Raw genomic sequence first — 23245 nt, forward strand, 5'->3', positions numbered from 1 at the left:
TGGGCAAACGTTCAAAATCAGCAGGGGATCAAATACTTTTTTTCCCTCACTGTAATAACCAGCGAAACGTCGTTCTCAAATGGTAAATGTTGTGGATTTACTCTCCAACTCACCGGTGGGCTAAAGTAGTAAACCAAGTGGAACGTTTTGTTTCCGTGAAAAAACTTTACTAATTGGCTGTGTCGGGTGGTGGCGGGTTACCGGCACACTCATACTCACACGATCTAACCCAAACAAAACCTTTATTATGAATACCTTCTCACAAGCATGATTCCATATTGCGAGTACTGTGAATGTAACTATTGATGGCATGCAATTATATAGATAATTAGATGTCAATTACAAACCATCTACATCTGCCTACCTTAACACTAGCAAAGTATCGAAAAAAAGCAAATATCAGCGGAACTCAAAACTGTCTACACATAAAATTATGAATATGTTTTAGTCCATCAGCCTGTTGCCTTTCCAGGCCTATCTAATAAAAAAGCAGAGCAGCCTCAATTTTCAGAATTGCACTGTCGTGACTGAACTTTCACACAAAGCACATGGTTCATTTGACTGTGATTTGTTGCAGGATACCGCAGCATATTTGGAGGAATTCTATTCTTGCTTCATACTGAAAGATTTTGGGAATGGGAAAGGTCTTTGATGAAGGTTGACCAAGGTTGAATCTGGCAGTAGGGTCCCAATTTCTAACCTTCCAGCGGAGTATGAATGTCTGAACATCCTCAATAAACTCCTGACATGACCTTGCACAAACATGCCACACATGATCTATACAAAGATCTGTATCGCAGCAGGAGAGAAGACATTTTACAGAATTTGAAGCCACAGAAAAATCTATAGAGCACCACCATTGACTTACTGAGCTGGCAATTACTGTTTTATAATGATGATGTGGAAGAAAAAAATACCTTCAAAGCAAATCAATTACACGACTGGTTTTGTCAATGTTTTAAATTTAAAGGATAATCGTGGCTTCGGGAAAACATACAGTTTGAAATCTAACGATCCTGAAAATGAGTCCTTGGAATTCTTTTTTCCTCCACCCTTTTGTTATCTTAGAGTAATCTTTACCTGCCAGAGTGGGCGTGATCGCCTATTGACTGATGTGTAGATCGTTTTAAAAGGCAAGGTGTGTGCAATGAGTGAGTGTGTGTTTTACAGATTGCGGCATAGAACGGTTGTTTGACTAGCTTTACTGTAATTTACTGAATACAAAAGAGAGGAGAGGCGGGTGAAAAAAAGGGGGGGGGGGAGTTGGAAAGAGGGGGTGGTTTAGATCTTTGGAATAAATGTAGTGTCACAGTGCAATGAATGACTACCCCAGACACATGCCTCATCCGTCACCATAAAGTGCTAACTCATTTTCGGGCTGACACTTTCCTAGTGGGAGACAGTCGCGTGCTCAAACGCAGAAATTCTGTGGTCGAGCTTTATACGCTTGCTTGTGCGGATAACACTGAAGGATCTCGGTTTTTTGGTGTCCCTCTCGAGGAGGAAAATTGCTTGCTACGTTGGCAGCTGCAATTCATGTTGTATTGAGTTAGGTTCCTGGAGAAATTAAAACAGAAGAGCAGTGTATAAACAATTGTGCTATTGCGAAAGCAACAGCAAGACTTACGGGGGAAACATGTATTTCGGGAAAAAAAATATCTTACTTGATAAGGAAATAAATATATCTTTCAATCCAAACAAATTAAATGAAGTCTTTCAGGATATTTTGAGAGCACGTGTTTTTTTGTACATGAAAAACGTAAGTAAATAAAACTTGTGAAATCTCTCAATTGGTTTACAGATTTCACACTTTTACGTAATACTCGAGTAGTTTTAAAATGTTAAGAGTTATCCAATCATAACTCGACGAGGTCTTAACCACACACTGCCATTGTATGTTCAGTTTATTTTTTATGTAACACCCCTTTTAGCCCCAAAATATCAATACGTATAATTTCCAGTTGATATCATTGTCAGATAATAATGTAATAGTTATCATTGGGCAGATAATAATACCAGATGATAATACCTAACATAGCCGGATAATACTACTGTACCGATCATATCCAGATAATACCTATTAAATCCAGGTAATAATACCTTTTATATCCAGATAATAATGCCTATTATTGTCAGAAAATAATACCTATCATATCCAAACAATAATACCAATCACAGTCATATAACAACAACACAATTTGTCAACCACACCCAAGCACAATATTTGTCCACGTATGAAATGATTTTTGTACATTTTCTTTTTTAAAAATATATATCATCATCAAGAGCCATGATCAATCCACTGCTGAATGAAGCCCTCCCCGATGTCATCACCAACACTTACTTTGTTTGTGATGGCCGCAATCCGTTTTTTCTCCCGCACATCAACTAATCTCATTGCTCGATCTCCGTGGGAATCCACCCACCCCTCTCGGAGTGTTGCTCTTTCGCTTTTGGCTGCCATTCCCCCTGCAATCTGCAGTCTCATCCGTCAGCCATCAACCGTGAAACCGTATTTATTTTAAATGTAATATCAAGGAAGGGGGGGGGGGGGGGTCAAAACATTGTACACTAAAATCAAACGCAAAGACAATAAAATAATGTTGAAGTAAAAGCCATGAAAAAAGAGTGAGTCTTGCAATCTCCCCCCCCCCCAAACAACACGTAGCGTGCCGGAACTCCGACAGAGAGGCGTTCCAGATCCTTGGGGCAATGCTGAGAAGGCTCGAACCCCCAGCGACGGGGCCAAGAGCCGAGGCTGTGAGAGTAGTAAGGCCTTGCTTTGAAGAGCCTAGTCTATCAGCCACTATCCCTCCCAGCGATGTTCACTGCCCAAGCGCACTTACCTTTTTTTTCTTAATTAGCCCATAAACTGACGTCTCTAATTTGCGTTTGCCCTCTGACCAACAGATTCATCCCTCCGTCTATCAGTGCCATTTCCAGCATACATCTTTCCCACGCTTTCATTTGTACCTTTGAGTTGTTTTATTTCATTTTCTCCCTCGGAGCCAATGTCTACGGAATACTTGTCATAGGCAGGCCATATGCACTGATTGAAAACGTTCCTGTTTAGGCTCACCGGTATGGTGCTTTTCATTATCAAATTCAATTTTATATATAAAAAAGCACTTCAACCAACCTGCTCTCTTTCATTTCATCATTGTGATCGGTTGCGGGGGGGCTGTTTGGCCTTACTTTTCCACCCTAGTGAGTGTGTGTGGGTCAAATAACGGCCACATTTTACCCATTTTAAACTTCTTGAAAGTGACATTTAGCAAAATGCTGAGGGGGGCCAACACAACCGCTTGCCTTAGCTGACCCCAATGTCTACCCCTTCCTCTCCATCTGCTCTCCACTTCTCCACTTTACCCCTGTCCAGCATCACCAGCATCACCATTCCATCTTAGGAAAGGGACAAAGCCTCTTACCAAATGTGGACAAGAATGGCTGCTTCAGATTGAAGCAGATTGAAGCAGCCAAAGGGCCTCTGGTTATATATGCGTCAGCAAAAGGCTGTCACTTGGTTGGACACATGGGCCACTTTCCACCCTCTTTCAACAGGCGACCTTTAACGCGGCTTTATTTCTGTCTGCCGTGCGTGTGATTGGCACGCACAATTGAGGCAAAGAAGACGTACGTAATAATGTACTCTAGGCCCATGAAACATTTTATATCATGATACCCCCCCCCACCCCCTTGTCAATGCACCGTTGTACGAAGGCCTCCTCTCAATGTCGTGTTGATCATGGAGGTTGTTTTCACCATATTTCACCATGCTGGTCAGTGAAGGGTGGGACCCTATCACTCGTCACTGATGCAAGCCATTGCCAGAGATGGAACTCATGCCGCCGTGTTTATAGAGCAGTGTGCTAACCAATGTTCCACCACTCCACAAGGAAAATGTTATAGATAATGGGGATTTTTTGTTGATGCTCAGAGATATTATAAATGCGTTAAAAAAATACACGCTTTAAATTTGCATTGGCAAAACTTATATTTTAGTTTTTTTTGTCTTTTTTCATGTGTCACATCATCACTACTTGCCTTTTTGATAATTTTTTTGTTTTAGTTTGGGTAGCTTTATCCTGAAAAACTACAAGAACCAATGAATATTTAATAATTCTGCATACATTTTTGCTCAAGTAAAATCTAGCTTATGCTACATTAATCATAACATACCAAAGAAAAGCTTTTCATGCAAAATAAATGTTTTAGAATTCTGCCCGTTTCATTTAAATCATTTGACGGCTTCTAATAGTTGCGTTACTCTAAAATGTAATTCAATGGTCTAGAATGAATCTATAAGAATATTGGATTGCACACATGAATGGCTTTGGTAAATCCCAGAGGTGAACAGCAGGATACCGTGCCATGGTTGATGAAACACAAATCAAATTCAAACCATGGCTTCAAGTGCCCTGAACGAAGTAGACCCAGGTCCGTTGGTGATTTTGCTGTGCCCCAGACATTTTACTTATACCACACAACTTCAGTGTGTTATTCCCCAGTATCAGAATGCGATATTTGCATCTGCCATTCCTATATACCTGCGAATGCATAGAACATCGGAAGCAGCCTCCGTATATATTTAACATTTCATACTTAAAGTGTGTTCATTGTGATGACAAACATGTCCGAATGTTCTCGCAACCAAAACATTAATAAGTGTGATTGACTGCATCAATATGTTTTTCATTTCCATTTGTTAAATTACACGATTGTTATCAATTTAGCAAATTACATTATTTTGATTAAATATGCTCTGTGTTTATCTTTCAATTTTAAAATAGGATTTTTTTTTATTTGGCTATTATTTAGAATCCAGACAATTCTTGATGTAATACCGGTTATTGCCAAGTATTATGAATTCACCCTGGAACACATTCATAATTTTAAAATATGTTTTCACTTTCTTTATATGAGGGAAATGAATGAATAGTGGAGAATTTTTTGATGGCCAGACGCGTCAGGTTTTGATAGATCTAAAGCAATGGGTGAGATAAACAAAACGATTGCTTGTTTGAAATATAAAAGGTCATTTTTTTTTCTACAATGCGTATATAAACAATGAATCACTATTGTGCACCAATTTCCTCTACAACACTACGTAAAGTGGAACATTGTAGCCACACTTAAAAGCAATTTATTAGTCACGTTAATTTCTACAGCTTTTTTATGTTTTCTTTCGAAAGTTTATTTGAAAAAAATGCATAGCTAAGATGGAATGCTTTAAGCCACGGCACATCGCTTTTCGTGACGTAAAATCATTGGCAAATCTTATTTAGCTCGTCAAAAGTCTCACCGCTTCGTTTTTTCTATTTTATTTTTTTACGAAAATACATCAACAGAAAGCAATTGTAATGTGGTTGTTTCTCAGTCGAGAAGTATTCTTGCTGGTAGTATTCTCACGTTAGTTCTTGTCAGTGCTGTTGAAACACATAAATATAAAACATTAAGCAAGGGTCCAAGATAATTGTGAAACACACTCACTCACAGATACAAGTCCTGTCACTTAATTGGATGATAAAAAACATTCAGATGCATTTTTTTCTTCTTCAAAAATGGCCACTACAGAGAAAGTAAAACAATGTTAAGATAAACTACCCCATCCTATCACTCTCCCGTGTGTTTTCAAAGTTATACCACGAGTTGTTCAGCATGAGGTCCAAGGTTTCACTCCACTTGCTGGGGTATTTTTCAGGAACTGAATAAAAGTTGGACATTGTGCCGATTCTACCCGAATAGACGTTGAAGAGCTATCAAGCACAACGTAGAGAAACATAGCAGCATGCCTTTCTGTGTGGCATTAAAAACACACAGCTGTGGTCTTAAACACTACCTTATCTGATGCTAGCTGAGAAAGTCTTAAGCAAGAACTATTTTTATGTTTTCCTGTTTATTTTTTAAATGGAAAAACTACATTTTAAGAATAAATTATGAATGCAAAATATACCTATCTAGCATAAAAAAAACACATTTAATTCGAAACACACTGTAGAGCCAAAATATATTTGCCAGCAGAATAACCGCAATTACCCTGCGAGTGGGAGTAAAAGCGCCTAATATAGCTACAATTATGCCCAAATATCAACAGTGTACTTGTACAATTTGGGTTGTTTTTAATTCTGCGGCTCATTAGAAATATTCATGGTCTTTTTAATTCCATGCGTTTTTTATATTCATCATGTGGTGCGTGGAATGTTTTTTCATCACCAGCTTGCTTACGCAAATGTCGAATGATCAGGAAAATGCAATGATGCTCGGAAATTATGTACAAATTAAACATCGCAAAGCAATGCTAGGGTGTCAAAGCCACCCAATAAAAACACTGTATGTTTAAGCATATCATTAATTTAACATTTTTATCGAATGATAAATGCATACAAAAATATACATTTATACCATGCCATATTTACAGTGTACATGTAAATATACAGCCCTTTGTCAATCTACTGCTAGATGAGGACTTTTCATACGTGCTGGTCAGTGGGGGTTGGTGAAGACGGAGGGCACAGACGTAGAACTATAGAAGTAGAGTACAACATTCGATTTTAGAGCACTGCCCTCTGCTGCTCGCAACGTAGCACGGCAGCCTGCAACACCCTGCCGTGCTTGGTGGTCGCCCATCCAAACACGATCCGGGCTCAACCCAGCTTTATCTTCCATGATCTGACCATTATTGGTGATTTAGTCATGCGCATATAAGTGCGCACATTGCTCTTTATAAGTCGCTGCTAACAGTGACGGGCATCGTAGTCCTGATATGGTCATACCTCACATACAGTGGACTTTTGATGGAAAAGGGACGTTTCTGGACATTGCAGATATTCCCGAGTGAAAGGGCAATGATGAGTTTTTTATTGCTTTCTACTCAATGGATTAATGAAATGTGTGATATGCTAGGCCCATCAACAAGACGGGAGACCCACTTTATTAGCACTCGGCTAAGTCATTGTAAAATTAATAAAGTGAATGATGTCTGTGCAACCCCACTTTTCGGCTTCAATTTGTTAGCAACTCCACGAGATTGCATTTGAAAATCCAATAAAAAAATTACGTGCAGACAATAAATCTTTTCTGATGGCACATGTAATTATTAAAGTTGAAGAAGAGTTAATCTTGAGATTGAATGTATTCTCATATGTTTCTGCGTTTTCTTTGCAGCTTCTCTATGGGTTAATGAAATTATTATGTGAAGGAAAATTTTAAATGTGCCCTCTTTTTCTTCCACAAAAAATGTCCCACTGTGGTATCGAATCCCCTCTGAAGTAAAAAGCCAACTTATTTTGTTTCTATGGAGCAACATGTAATTTATCTGGTGATTATTCTTTTTCTCTCTAGAATTGTATAAGTTTATACTTAAGGCTTTATAGCTTGTAACACATGTCATGGAATAATTTAAATATTATGACAACTTTATAAATCAACTGTGATTTTTAACGGAAAAAATATACATCAATAATGATTTTTTTACAGTGTACAATTTTTTCCTTTTTGGCTGGCTCTTTTTTCAGGTAGGATTTTTTATGACTTCCTGAGACATTCTTGTCATTCTTCCGAGGATTAAAAGTTCAAGAGTTCAGTCCATGCCTCACCATCACATTCCTGAGATGCAATCTGTCACAATTAATATAGCACCAAGCACCAGAAAATGTCAAGAATGTGTCTGGGTTTTATGGTACCATCCGAAGGTGTCCTATTGCTCAACTAGCCAGGATTAACCCAATGGTTAATACAACAATGCAAGTCAGAAATACGCGGATAGTGCCATTCATAGGGATGACTCTCAATAATTTTTTTGGAGGGGTGGTGGGCTTTGATTGCAGGGTGCTTGCCAACGATTCCAAGGGGCAAATTGATACGAAGGTGGAAGACGCCTCCTGCTTGTGGGGGCAGAGTGCCTGGCGGAAGCGCCTCCGCTAGAGGGACCTCTAGAGAGCCCCTCGAGAGAGAGACGACGTTTTGGAAGAGGTGGGAGTATCCACACCCCACCGCACGCGACCTGCTGATCAACTGAGTGTGGCGCGCCCACTTCCACTTACTGCTGGGTGGACAGAGGCGGTCAGAGATTTAAGAAACGTGCCCATTTTTTTGGAGTGTCACGCCGGGAGATTTAACCGAACCAGCCACCTCTGGACTGCAAGTCAAGTTGTGCTGACCATTACACGGGCAGCAGTATGGTGTAGCTCGGCTACGTGAGAGATTGTTTTTTTTAAGAGATTGTTTACGTTAAATAGTCTCCCATAATGTCTTCTTGAAAAATGCATGCTTGTCTGCTGATGGCATAGCTCGCTGTGTTTACTCAAAGGAGGCAGCCAGTAAAGGGTGTACATATTAAATCACGTGGCTCTGCCAGATTCTTGGAATCCGCTGAAATGTGATTAAGATAGAAGGTCACAGAAAACATCCCACCCAAGAAATACCCATATATTGGGGTTTCTCCTACATGGTATATTTAAGATTTAAAAGTACTCCACAATAATAATGTCCATCCTTTTGTCAATCCGCTGGTGGATGAAGGCTTCCCTGTGCTCCCTTGGTCATGGGGTTTGTTTTAGCCTACGTCACTTCGCTTGCTGCCCAATGCGTGTTGGTGACGGTGAACCATGATGGCTTCAGATGGCATTTTCCACTAATCTTGACCATGGACAGAAATCGAACCCGGTTCGCCAGATTCACACTGCAGTGCCCTCAACAATGCATTACCGCTCAACCCGAATACTGTGTACACCTTTAGATTCAAATACAATTCTAAATAAATATTCTAAGATAAAAAATATATAGGGTGCTTCAAAAAAATGTTATCACTTACATGGACTATCGTTTTTTATGGAAAAAGAACGGATAATAATGCACTGTAACATGATAACAAATACATGTTAATAGCTTCAAAAAGTCAAAGAGTCTCCACTTGTTTGCCATCATCGTGCCTGGAATCTTCTCCAGGTGGTCTCCAGAGCCCGGAGGCAAAATTCTCGTGGCATTGTTGCAAATTCTCGGGAAGCGTTCACATTTTTTTGAAGCGTCCTGTATACGCAAGATCTAAAACTGCACAAGGGAGCCAAAGTGTCTGGGGAAAAAGTGGTTAAGAAGAAAGCTCCCCACACTGACCAACATGGTGAAGTATGGTCAAATAACCCACGTAGCTCACACGTCATGAAAATAACCTCTCCCAGCCAGGGGCGGAGCCAGGATTTCAGGCCGGGGTGACATTCAACAAATTTTAATTTCAAGAATGATTAAGAGAGTCCGGCTGTTGAACCAGACGCCATCGGTTGGCGACACACTCTGACAATGCAGTTGCACGGAGTCCTCCAGACCGAGTGTCGTGCACTTACACGCAGAATGTCACCCCCCCTGTCACCCCCCCTGGCTCCGCCCCTGTCACCCCTCCTGGCTCCGCCCCTATCACCCCCCCTGGCTCCGCCCCTGCTCCCAGCAGTGGACTAAAGAAAGCACGTGCATTGCTCTATACGTATTTATTACATTTTTTCCCTGCTATCCATTATTCACTGCCGCGTGGTAACTCTGTTTATGAAAAATGCATTTATGTTTCGGTTGCAGCGGGGCAGTGGAACCGTGATTTGCACACTGCTATGAATCCAGTAACCCGAGTTCGTTTCCAGTGCATGGCTAACATCAGTCACGAGTGCTCTCTGAACCCATCCCCCCTTCTTCCCCGCACCCCTTCACGAACCCCCACTGAGCAGTATGGTTTACAACACAACAACAACAACCGCCATTCGCCACTAAGTGGCAGTGACGTAACCACAGCGCTTGTGCCAGGCGATGTGCACTTTAAAGGCCACGTGAAGTGTCGAACGCCCGCTGGCAGGAGGTCACGGGACAGAGCCAGGTAATGCCACGGGTCGACTGACTGAGACGAGTGGCCGATGCACCACCTGTGCCCCCTACTGTGCCAACTCGCTGCGTTTTAGCCGCCCGGCGCTCCGCTCGTTGTTGTGAGTGTCGCTCCTCTGCCCTCCGTTGTTGTTGGAGGGCGAATGCCCAGTAGCGTCCTCCTCCACAGAGGCCGATCTTGACACCGCTGGTACCAGTCATCGGCAAGTCCACTCAGCACCTCCCGTGACCGACATGGCATGAGGAGCCCTTTATCCAGCAGTGTAACAAAATTACTAATCGATGTCTCCTTCACATATCTGTCCCCACAAATAACGAAATATTTCGTATGCAACCCATCAGCCGCGCGGGCTTCTGAAAGTGCATACTTTCAGCAGCTATTGTTTCAAGACAAGCAACATTCTGGGCTAGTTTCGACACGCAGTGTCTTATCAGGAGAGTCATGCTTGCTTGAATCAATGGAATGACAAAATATTTGTTTAGTTATTAACTTGTATCTTTTGTTTTGGGCACCCCCAGGCGCATGCTTGTGGCTGCAGAGATTACAATTAATGCAACTGCTGTGCACCAAAGCTCCAAGTCACGAGAGGCAGAGTTTACATTACAGCATAGCTTGCTGCCGGAATATTTATCTACACATGTGGCTTGCTCGGTGTGTGGAAATAACTTACAACCCCAACCTAACATTCGCTGCCACTGTAAGGCAGCGACAGTTGTTAGCACAGGCATTAGTGGAATAGATATATCTATACAAAAGTAAGATTATATAGGATTGCACGTCTAAGGCCGCCTTTGTTTTGGCCTCACAGTGTCATAATATGGTCAAAGAATGGGAAAAAAGCCTGCTACTGTAGTCACCTTTGTCTCGAGGTTGAAAGGATGAAAATTCACAGACTAAACAAATGTATTGGTATGATTGTGACTGACCATTGACCCAGAGGTGGCCCATTCATGGTCACTGAATCATTCAACAGCTTCGTGAGAAGTCTCCATTGTCCTCAGACTGTAGATATGCCCGGCAAACTGCACGCACTGTACCGAATGAATGCATTCGCGCAGACTTCACCGTGGGCTTGAACGCGAATAACTCATAGCACCAGAGCAGTATAACCTATGGATTTCTGTACGCACCAGTCACAGGCGGCGCTGAAAATAAATTGTAAAGAAAAATAGTAGCGCAAATGCAGGATGATGTCGTGTGTAACGACGTGGAGACGGAGTGGTCGAATCAGCTCGTGTGTAGCCGACCATCACGTCGCGGGATTGCGAGAGATTTGCGAGTCGCGGCTTGCGGCGGCTTGGGGGAGGCCTTCGTCCAGCGGTGGATTGACCACGGCTGACGATGTAAACATGTCAGGGTGGAGCGGCCAGGCAGGCAGCGGTTGAGTGCACTTGCGTCTATGAACCCGGTCACCTGAGTTCAGCTCCTGGCCACGGCTCACGTGAGCCGTGAGTGATATGTGAAGGCAGGACCAGTGCCCCCAAAAACTGCACTGACCAGCACGGTTGACGTATGATGAAGCAACCCCTCGTGGCTAGCACAGCGTTGGGAGGCATTCATTCGTCAGTCGGATTGACAAAGGGCTGACATAAATATTATACGTACAAAGCGGAGTCATTTCAACCGTACTTCATTTTAGGAATACAATTTCTGACCAGAAAGGTGGCTCACAGGTAGAGTAAGCGACTCACAAATCGGTCGGCTGCAAAGTTTAAATCCCGGTAGGGGAGACGACTCAGCCCATCGTCACGCTGGGGTCGATAAAGTGAGTACCAATTTGTGGGGAAGTCAACGGCGTTTGTCCTGTGGAGAGACTCGGCCCTGCCATAGGAGCGTGGATTTTACGTCACTGACTTTTTAAGCAGAAGATGAGCACTGCCTCAATACTCACATGAGTAAAATAAAATCCCTTTTGACTTGACAGTATCCACAGTGCTTCAATGTATTCAGTTTGACAATGTAACCCACCATCCCAGAGCAATTCATTTTTAATAGAGTGTGAATATAACGTTTAAACGTATATAATGCAATGCAAAGTACATTTACTGCCTTTTTTATTGTCGGTGCAAACTTGCTCACACATTTAAACCACGGCTGTGTAGTCCTGAATTATACATCTGGCTCTTACGCCCAGAGGGGAGAGAGAACGTGGCACAGCTGCAATAGTCTGTCCCATTCCATGTGATCTGTCAGCTTTAGGATTTGGCTGAATGCTTACAAACGATTACCTCATATGTCACTTATTTCTCTAATTATCTTTACAGCATAGCAGAGCGTATTAAGAGTGAACCGTTTGGATATTTGACAGTCAGGTCAGAAATACTTTTTTTCGAAACGGCTGTTTACTTTGCAACCAAAGCACACAGGCCAGAGGCCACGGCGTTGTTTTTGGTAAAAAAAAAATTGGAAGAGTGCTTTGAAAAAAAAATGCTCTCCCCCCCCGCCACCGTGACATATCTTTAGTAAAAAAAAATGTTCCAAACTGTGCTTGTTCTAAAGGTCAAACCTTGATTCAATTTAATTTTCATGGAAAGTATGACCATAACTATGGACTTACATTCACACGGAATGTTTCTGTTTAATAATAATCATAATAGTGAAAACTGTATAACCGTTTCTTAATCCACTAGCTAGATGAATGCTTCCGCCTGCAGTGCTGTGCGTGTTGGTTGTTGACCTATAGTGCATGGCAGTGTAGCGGTGGGCGCACTAGTGAGTTTGATTGCCGCTCACGAACAATAATAATGTGTGAACCTGTTCTGGCCCTCCTCTAGGTCGAACCAGCCTTAAACAAGTACCTGGTGCAGTGTATAAGCATCATCACTGTGGACACAAAGGTAATCAGGAGTGGTGCTGGCCACCCACTCCTTCTTGTCCTGTGCTAACCTTAATAGGTGCTCGTTAACAGAACTTGCCTCAGCAGTCACTTAAAAGCTATATCAGGGATCTGTGTCTTTATTACCCACACTGCACCACGCCGGTCAGTCTGTGATAGTGAAGATGGAGTAAGAACCAGTTCAGATTTCACTCGCCACTGATACCTCTGCGTAGGACTTTGTGGTGGTGCTGTATAGCTCTCCCATGCATTTCGGGTTGCATCGCACGATGTCCGGCATGGTGTCCGACGTTCTACCCCACGTGTTGGCAGCCTCTTCTGCATTCACTTTAGTCCCCAGAGCATATCCAGAATTCAATAACTCCTGAAGAAGCCTCCAGCATGTGGAGCGAAATGTCGGACGTCGTGCCGAACAGCTCGAAACGCAGCGGAGAGCGAGCCGTGACCTGTACTCGAACCCAGGTGTCTGGACTCAGAGCGCATAGTCGTCAACATCCACGCACCACCCACTAACCCCAGCGTTGAATTTGTCTGACAGCCATCGAGAAAGGCTCGTGTACGGTGCTCTAACGTAACAACTATGGACGTATAAACCCATGTGAGGTTAAACCCTGCTCATTGGAGCTGCCAATGCTCTAATATGAAACCAGACGTTCGCGTTTCTAGACCCCCTCTGTCGCCTCACATTTGTCTCACCGTACGCGGACTTTGAAAAAAAAACACAGTAACCGAAGCATGGGATCATATCCCCACACATCAGTAAAAGAAAAAGTTATGGTAAATTGCACTCTGTAATTATACGACAAAATTTGAAACATTTTGCTTTCTCTGCAAGGTTTAGTTCAAAAGGTCTACTTTCACATTGCTTTTAAAGATTCAATTTAGCCTTTAGGTTTAGTGTCACATTCATCTTTGGAATTCCAAAACAATTTTTAATTTATTTAATCATAATACCAACGTATATGTAATTAAAATTTTCACCAATATACGGTTCTGAAAATAAAATACCGAGAAGTTTGTGTGTATAGCGAGCTAGTGATTCAGGAATTCAAACAAATTATCGCATTGAATCATGCAATGTGAAAAATATTTTCTTTGCGATACATGCAAATTGCATGGAGATTATTTGCTATTGTTATGTAGAGGCGAACGGGCCAGACAAAGCTGTGATATTTGAGCCAAAAGAATATCGAAGCAATACAAACAAGACAGGGATATAATCGTTCTGGAAATATTTTGCAGCCCCAAATCATGAGAATTCTGTGAAAAACCGTGGGGGTGAATTGTCACACGCCTAGTTGACAGCCTTTGTCAATGCTAAGTATAGTGTGTGTGTGCGGTGCTTCCTTATCCTCCTATGGCTTCCAAGACAATCTCGGGTTAATTTCAAGATCGCGCACACCATATTGAAGACCCCCCGTGGATTCACCCCTGCCTATCTCTCCCTCTCTCATCTCACTCTGCTTTTTTGGCTTAGATTGTTGTGCCCCCCCCCCCACACCTGCGATTAGCATGGTCGGCTACGTACGGCGCGAAAGAAGTTCAACATACGGACGTACTCTCCTCCACTTCACACACCCGTCTGCTTCAGCGGCCAAGGCTTTCTATTGAAGGCCCCCGAGTCAACTTTCGCTCGGAAGGGAGGTCGCTCATTCTCCTCTGCTGGCCCCAAGGTCTGGACCTCCCTTCGCCCAGCCGTCCGTGCTGTCGATTCCCTGCCCCTGTTCAAGCCCAGACTTTGAGACATTTCATTTTTTTGTCCTTGCTCATGACTGACCGTCTCTCGCGTAAAATAGGCGTTCCCACTGTTTTTGCACGACATTTTGAGCTTCGGACGCAATTAGATGCTACGTATATACACATTTTATGTTTTTTGTTGTTGTTGCTGTGGTTATGGTCACTCTCAAGCTATTTTCATATTAACGACATGAAGGGAGAAAAAAAACGGTTTGATTAGTGCCACATTACTAACCCACGTCGGTTTTTAGCTCCCCTTCTTGTCAACCCGGTGTTTTGTCAGGCATTTGTTTTAAACCCTCAAGAATGTGGTGTTAAGTGGGTCCTACTGTATTTTCAAAAGTTGGAGTGTCATTCCTTTGGACTGTTGAGTTGAGTGGCATTACTTTACGTTCTCTTATGCTGCCGCCAACTGTGCTGCTGCGTTGCACACAAACAGTAAAATGGTAAATTGTCTGTCGCAGAGGTTCTGACCTTCTGCTGCTGAATGTCTTGGCGGGGGGTAAAGGTTAGGATTATACATCAGCCACGACAGGCTGTAGCATTCTGGGGTGCCTGGCGAGCCATTTTCACGGCAGTGGACATTATTAATTATGTGGGGGTCCCCAACACTTTATAGATTTTTTTAAATATTTTTTTAGTGGAGAATACATAAGCCACCCTTATTCTCTGGAAATGGCTTCGGCTTCGCATGATGCCTGCGTGTGTTTACCGGTGTTTTTTTAATTGAAGGGCCATTCCAAAGAAATGTATGAATGATAAGGAAACGCAGCGTCAGCATTTGCAGTCTCACAAAAAAATCGACGCAAACCAATTTTCGAATGCTGACTTTGGCAAAACAACCAAAAAAAAACATTGTGGCCTCACACTTCATTGTTCTTTTGTTCCCTCTATTGAGTGCGATCAAATGTTTTGTAAATATTTTATCCATCTTGACACCGTTCATTATATGTGACGTATATATACTGTATGCATGTGATACATGGGAATGGAGTATGGCATTAAAGACTTAATTGTGATCTAAACGTCCTCAATATATCAGCTATAAATTGTAATAATATCGTAAATCCTTTCAATAATATTTAATTTCAGTGTTACATTACGTTGGTCTCATTTATCAACTTGATACGTAACCACTCAATTTGGTATTGCAACGTATTATTTCAGTTGAAATGCAAGCTTAAAAAAAATAACGCGCCTACATCGCAGTGATATCAAGTAACACTACAAACTATATTTCGCTAACACAACGAACACATGGAAATGTGTTTCGGTATTAATATAATTAACATGTAATATAGAAAGGAAGAAAAACTCTTAAAAAGTCTAACATGCCAAGATTGTGTTTGATTAGTTTGAATTGATTCATGACTTGGTCCGCTGATCAATATAAAGTTGTTTAGAGTTGGCCAATAAAAATGAAATTAATCTTCTAACAAACGTTTTCACACCTGCCAAACACTGCCATGGGTTGAGGGGATTAAAATACCAGGTAAATGAGTTGTAGATTAATTTCAGATAAAGTGGATGATGTGTCATGCTGTCAGACATTCATTAACAAGGTTTCAAAAGATGAATGTTTCTCGACAGTGGAAGGGACAGAACAGGCGCTGGCAATACAGAATGTTAACAATTCCGTCCGCTCGTAAGAAAAATACACCCCCAATATTACTGATAGAAGAATATGTTCCAACATTTCATCAAGACCATTTTAATGGTTGTAACCGCGTATTGTTGGCGTGATATCAGACGTTTCGCTCCACAAGCTGGGAGCTTCTTCAGCAACTGCAAAGATGCTGGGAGCTTCTTCTTTAAGAGCTAAAGAAGTTCCTAAAAATAAGCCACCAGCACGTGCAGCGAAACGACGGACAGATTATAATATACAGATTTGACAAGTTGTTACATTTTGCTGAGTCACATTCTTCTGGAACGCCAATAGGGTGATGGACTAACATATCGTTGTATTTATATGTGGATACAGAAAGGAATTCTGCTTTGACATGATACATTTTGTGGTCAGCTGCTTGTGTATTTACTTTTACATACTCGGCAACTTGGGAACTGTGTCCGTGTGACTTTTGACATGTGAATGGATCAATTCACTTTTCGTCTTTATAATTGAATGTGAACAATACATTGACGATTTATTATTTATAAATCGATCATGTATTTTCGCTCTAAATTTGTAGGAAAGAGAGAAAAATGATGTATGATGAAAAGCGTCAAACGCAAAATGGGTTCCTGCTCGAATGAACAAGAGGTGCTGTTCACATCCACATCACAGATCTGAGCCAGAAGTGTAACTGTCACATTCCTATGGCGATGAAAAGTCTCACCATTGGACAACCAATGTTGACTTTCCACAACGTGATACTAATGTTGGAAATCCATGTAAAGGCTGCCTCGCTGTCTAACCAAGCAATCGTAAGAGCTTCATATGGAGTCTATCATCGCCGTACAGGCCAATACATTAATTCAAAAAGTATGCAAATCAATGGACAATGGGCGAGTTAATATGACAAGACTTGCTCAAAGTAAGTTTGTATTCCTGCCATGAGTGCCTTATCAAATCCAGCACCTTGCAGAGTATTGCACTTGCAAGTAAGTGGAGTGAAATCAGTAAGTGGTTTGCTTTTTGCCCGGTTTATCAGATTACCAGCTCTGCTAATGTGAATTACTGCATGCACAATGAGCATAGGAATCAAAAGCAAATAATATCATTCATATGGATTACATAAAAAAATATTTTTTACTAAACTTTAATGAGTTACAGTAATGGCAAAATGTGAGTTGCACCAACATAATGAACAGCTCCTCTTTATGATATTGCAGGGACTCCTCTACTTACGAACGATTTAGTTTCAAAAGGTCTGTTTGTAAGTTTTACTTGTCATTTCAAAACATGTTGTATGGCATGTACACTAAACACGGGGAATGGTTTTAAAATTCGAGAATCTCCTGTAGATGTAGATGCCACTGGTTCTTTACATTTTTAAGATGTAGATGTCACTGGTTCTTCACCTTCTGCAGATGTCGATGCCACTGGTTCTTCACGTTCTGCAAATGTAGATGCCACTGGTTCTTCATGTTCTGCAGATGTAGATGCCACCACCACCATCTATTGTGGAGCAGTTCAAACTTACTCCTCTCGGTCCGAACAGGCAACTGGACATACAGACAGGTTTGTTCATATCTCTGAAAGTTCGTGAGTCGAATGTTCGTAATTTCGAGGAGTCACTGTAGATAAAAGCTTTCTGTAACAGTTAAAGGTGTAGCCCTGTAATCGCTTGCTCATGCACTGTTGGCGGAAGGGCCAAGTGGAAGCCCCCTCTCAAGAGTTATTGGGGCCTCCTCTTCTGCACTGGCCATATGCCCTGGAAGAGGGATGGAGCGCCCACACTTTACCCGACCACACGCAATATGCTGATCGACTGCGGTATATCCATCTCTTCTTCTGGTATATCCATCTCTTCTTCTGGTGTTCTGCCTCACCGCAGATGTGGGGGTGTGTGTAAACAGGAATTTCGTGATTTGAGGTTGAGTTTGGTCACGTGACCAGGCGGTTACGATTTGACAGCCTCTCAGCCACGCGGTAGCGGTTCAGCCATTACACAGAGTACAAAATGGAGGCACCGATAACGTCTCTGTGAAGGCAGCTGCATCTGTTCATTGTGAGACTTTAAGAAGCTTTTTCTGTAAGTTCGTTTATGTTATTATAATACTGGAAATGATGTTATAATGTTAGAATGGCCATTATAATGCTGTAAATGGCTTTATAATGCTGTTAAATTGTTATGATAAATATCAGGCCTAGTTAACAACGAAGCCTGCCACTTGCCTTATAGTGAATCTTACTTGTAATTGAATAAGTCGAGTCAGACTTGTACCCATGTAACCTTATTGCGATCTTGAGAGCAAGGATGACGAAATATCTCATCCACAGTTCAGCGTTATGTGTAGTGCCGTACATTTAGGCTGCAATATGGTTATTACACGATGTGCCCTTAACGCAGTAGCTTATTCTCTTGTATAGCTATTCAGTACTAGTGTAGGTGCCTGGTACATCCAGTATCTATTGTTGAGTTTCATGTTATCTAAGACAATGTTATGATGCTGTAGTGTTCATTGTATTGATATTACCAAGTATTAACAGATGCTGTATTTGTGCTATGTTTTTCCATCAGTTTTACCTCGTTCAATTCATTAAATACGTTTGGAGTCGGATGTTCACCCTGGCCCTGAAGGTTTGTTAAATGCGAGGTTACCTACTCGGATAGTGGTGCAACGCAGCGCACAGCGAAGCCGAGACATCTGGTATATCCATCTCTTCTACTGGGTGGACAGAGTAGTTGAGGGGGGCGGGGAATTGAGGAAACTGTCCCATTGTTTCAACTGCCACGCCGGATAAGGTCCACAGAGCTGTGTAGCTCTTTTTCAGAAGCGACCTGGTCACAAATAATAGCTCAACGAAGTGGCTTATTATCATCATGTGGAAATGTATAGCAGCCAAATAATCTAAACGCGTGTTTCTCAAGGTGGAGGGAAACACCGGAGGACCCAGATAAAAAAATACACGCGACCACGGGGAGAGAGACACGCAAACTCCAAATATACAGGCATCAGGGTCGAGATCGAACCCACACCCTCCTGCATACCAGGCGAGGTAGTTAACATCTCGCCACTACGTATGTTGAACTTCTTTCACACTGTGCATAGCCAACCGTGCTCATCGGAGGTACGGAGGAAGGACAACAAACGAAACACAAAAAGCAGGGTTCAGTGTGTGAACCATTACGCCATGGAAGCATCGCGGATTTCCGTATGGTTTTTACGTTACTTGAGTTCACCCTTGCCTTGGAGCGTCGTTGAGTGTAATTGCTTGAATCGAAGAGCTCCTCAATCTCCAACAATGGCTAGTTTGTGGCAGTCGAACATTACTTCATTATATTGGAAGCGCCGAGTACTTTGGTGAGTCATACGACAGATTTATGGAGACATTAACACATTAACATTTTGTCTCCTCTGCATTAGATCGCTACACAACACTGACCTTGCTCAGGAGGTTACATCGGGCACACGAGGCTTGCACTTCACTGTTATTTTTGCGATGACGCAACCTATGATGAAAATGATGGGTATTTTCGTCATCGTTGTCCAAGAACAATCATTATATTTCGTAGCTGTTCAAAGTAAATAATGGGATAAATCCCAATAATAAAAATAACGGGAAAAAATGCTCGATCTTCCCCCCTCCCCCCAGTCGTTGAGAGGAAAGAAAATAAAAGTAGTTTGGCAGAAATGTCCACAAGTTGACATGTTTATTTCCTCTTGATGACTGTTAACAAACCTGTTGATAGTTTTAACTCGTATTTTTATTGAAAAGGGTCCTATATATTTTTTGGGAATGTATTTCATCTTTTATATTACCTTCCCAATAACATTTTTGGCAATCCAGCAGCTTTTGTTTAAAAAAGGCTGACTCTGCCGATGAGGCCCAGAATGTGAAGCAAAATAACGCGTGATAATTTTGGTCTGGATAGCCACTCAAACATTTTGATATGCATACATGGAGAGATGGAATAGAGGTTTACTAATATTTACTGTTTATTGTAGAATTTTGCTGATACTGCCACTTTATACAGTGTTTGTTACTGCTGTTTTACTTTATTAAGGCAGCAGTATTGTCTCTGACATGCAAATACATTAACTAACACATTTCTCATTATCCATGCAGTGCAGCTGATATATAGTTATCCCCATTTTACTTGTGATGACAGAAATTGGTTAAATGTTTCTTTAACTTAGTCGTAACATAACATTTTGATTTATGTTGGCATCGACAAACCTGTTAACTTTGTCTTGTGGTTATACTTATTGGAAATTCCTTTTTCGTTATATTTCTGCCATTATTTGTAACTGAGATAAATCTACGGAATATGCTGAGTGAATGAGCCACCTGCTGGAAAAATAATATGCAACAATCGCTTAATATCCACCACAGTATCAACGTTTTAAACATTAATCACGGGAAGATGAATGCAAATAATTTTAAAACTTCCTTTACAAGCCAAGCACTGCAAATAAAAATAGCGTTGGGATTGCACACTGAAAGATAAATTAATGTGCAACACCTTTGGATCAGGACAATGCCTCATTTGTATTCACTGCGATTGTACTTTATCGCACACTGTGTAATTTCACGAACATTTACAGTGCTCCACAAGCAACATTTCCACAATTAACCAGTATATGAGTAGCAAAACTACAATAATTCCTAATGGATTTCAACATCTTACAACATCTTACGAAGAGAAAATATTTCATAACAGTCTGTAACTCTTTTTCTCAATTATAAAATGTTCGTGACTGTCCTGTACATCGAAGATACAGTCTGTGGTGTGAGCCCATATGTTCGTGTCGCTCTGGTCAATATATTTACCTTGATTTTCGGTCCAACTGTCTTCAAAGTTTCACATTGTTGCATGACCACACTTGACATCATCCCAATTTAGACTTTGACTTCGATGGCCTCGTGCTAAGAGCAATCTTTGTTCACTCTCTACGCTCGCTACCCCGTTATGTTTTTTCGCCGTTGTGCCGTACAGATCCCGGGCATGTTCTGGTTTGTACGGCGCGTTGCCCCGCGTGATGTCCGACGTTTTTCTCCCACGGGCAGGGAGCTTCTGGAACTGAATTCGTTTCCTGAAGAGGCCACCAACACACGGGCGAGGGGGGGGTAAATCGTTGACAGCTTTAGATGCAACGATTGATGGATCACATAGAATTGCTGCGGCTTCAAGGTGACATTGAGGTGGCAGTTCGGCAAATGGACTTGAGAACGAATCTGCGCAGATCCATAAGTGGTATCCCCTCACGTGAGTGGGTTTTCTCTGAGAACTCTTGTATCCTTGGCCACCCATCTCAATGCAGGTCCCTCCAGAAGATGCATTGAAGTCCAGTGACGCTTGTGTGTATATTCAAACTATTACATACATTTATTGACATTCATTATAAATGTTTTGGGTTAGATCGCGTAAGTATAAATGTGTCGTAACCCTCCACCACCCGACACAGCGAATCAGTAAGGGATATGTCACGTAAACAAAACGTGCCAATAAGTTTACTACTTCAGCCCGATGATGATGCTGGATGTAATTACCAGCGAAACGTCGTACTGCTCAAATTGTAAATGTTGTGGATTTATTCTCCAACACACCAGTGGGCTGAAGTAGTAAACTAATTGGCACATTTTGTTTACGTGACTAATACCTTATTAATTGGCTGTGTCGGGTGGTGGAGCGTTACGACACATTTATACGTTTGCGACCTTACCCAAAACCCTTTATTATGAATAATATTGGTCGCAAAAGCCTACGTGTTCAACTGATTTATTGACTTTCTTTTTATTATATAAGAACACGTTTTGGTAATGGGCACTACTTAATTTTTTATATCTAAAGGCCGCTTGTGTTGTGGCCAAAACGTGATTTTTGTTTTATTTTTTACCTACGTGACTTTACCGAATAGAACCAAAGAGTATGGATTCTTGCAGTCACGAAAGCTTCAAATCTAGAATTAAAAAAATATATATACAATGAGATCTCTCTACTATAAAAGTCCATTTATCTGTGTAACTTTCCCTGCGACGAGAATGCACGCAACATGTAACTTTAACCAAGGATGACAGGCTCCACTTACAAACGCAAAACATGTTTGTTGTGTGGGCACCGCAAAAGTGAGCCTGATGTTTGGCTCCTTTTACCTAACAACAATAACAACGTATCAAGTGTCGCCTCTTAAATCGAACAGGTGAAAACGTGCGTAGCGATCAACAAATGTGTGCGCAATCAAAATAAGTCATCTGAGCCCCATCTATCGACACTCGTGCATATACAAGCATAACGTCTGAGACTGATTTATTTCGTACGAATGGGGAAAAAAAAGCATCCTTTGTGAAGTTTCATGGCAAGGCTTATGTTTTGCAACTGTGTGGGCTTTCACGGGTGCGCTGCTTAGCTTCCCCCGACGTCTTTTTGGGGTCGTTGCTACGCGTTTGTTTGGCACGACGTCTGACGTTTTTCTCCACGTGCTGGGAGCTTGAGGGACCGAATTCAAGTCATTGCACTTCATGCCGGACAACAAAAAAAATATATCGTAGAGCTAAGTTTATTTGGTTCTCCTTCTCGACAAATTTTGCTTGAGTTGCATGTCTATGATTTGCCTAAAATCCCAGGAGTGATGGAAAACCCAAAGTAAACACTGTGATAATGAATCGTAATAGCGTCAGAGTTTTGGTATTGTTTGCCTAACAGTGAGTTTGAGATTCAAGAAAACCACTTATATTTTTAAGGTCCGATTCAAATTTCCACGTGAAATATTATTTACTCCGTTATCCTCGTTTGTTTATTTCTTATAATGACCCACCGTTTATATGACCATAACACAATTTTGGAAGACTTGCTGGCCAAAAAGTTTATTAAAAAAATATTTTCACTAAAAATGAGAAAAAATCTTGTTTATTTTCTCCTGGTCTCTTGTGCATTCACTAAATTAACAATGTTTTTGTTGTATGTGGTGCTTGTATTCATTGTCAAGCAGTGATTCTCTCTGAAAGTAAAAAAGGCCATCACTTTTCTAATAGTTGTGGAAACTACAGTATGAGGCAATTACTGACGACTTATGGTTTAATATACAGGTACCTTTATTTATAATCCAAGACTCAGGATTAGTCCTCTTTGACTCATCACAATAATAAAAAGCTTACATTGAACCTTTCAGAACATAAGCTCACAATATTAGATGTCATCCAC

General features: G+C 41.5%; 1 long non-coding RNA gene across 1 annotated transcript; it reads left to right on the plus strand.

Moving 5' to 3' along the window:
• The first annotated feature begins 15371 nt into the window (after positions 1–15371).
• On the plus strand, positions 15372–22945 carry LOC142924631 (uncharacterized). The gene is made up of 2 exons (XR_012941743.1): positions 15372–18130; positions 18620–22945. It is a non-coding gene; the product is annotated as an uncharacterized LOC142924631 (long non-coding RNA).
• The last annotated feature ends 300 nt before the right edge of the window (positions 22946–23245 follow it).

This window comes from Petromyzon marinus, chromosome 15 (genome assembly GCF_048934315.1).
Source record: "Petromyzon marinus isolate PM22_M1 ecotype Great Lakes invasive population chromosome 15, UKy_Petmar_22M1.pri1.0, whole genome shotgun sequence".
Classification (NCBI taxonomy): Eukaryota; Metazoa; Chordata; class Hyperoartia; order Petromyzontiformes; family Petromyzontidae; genus Petromyzon; species Petromyzon marinus.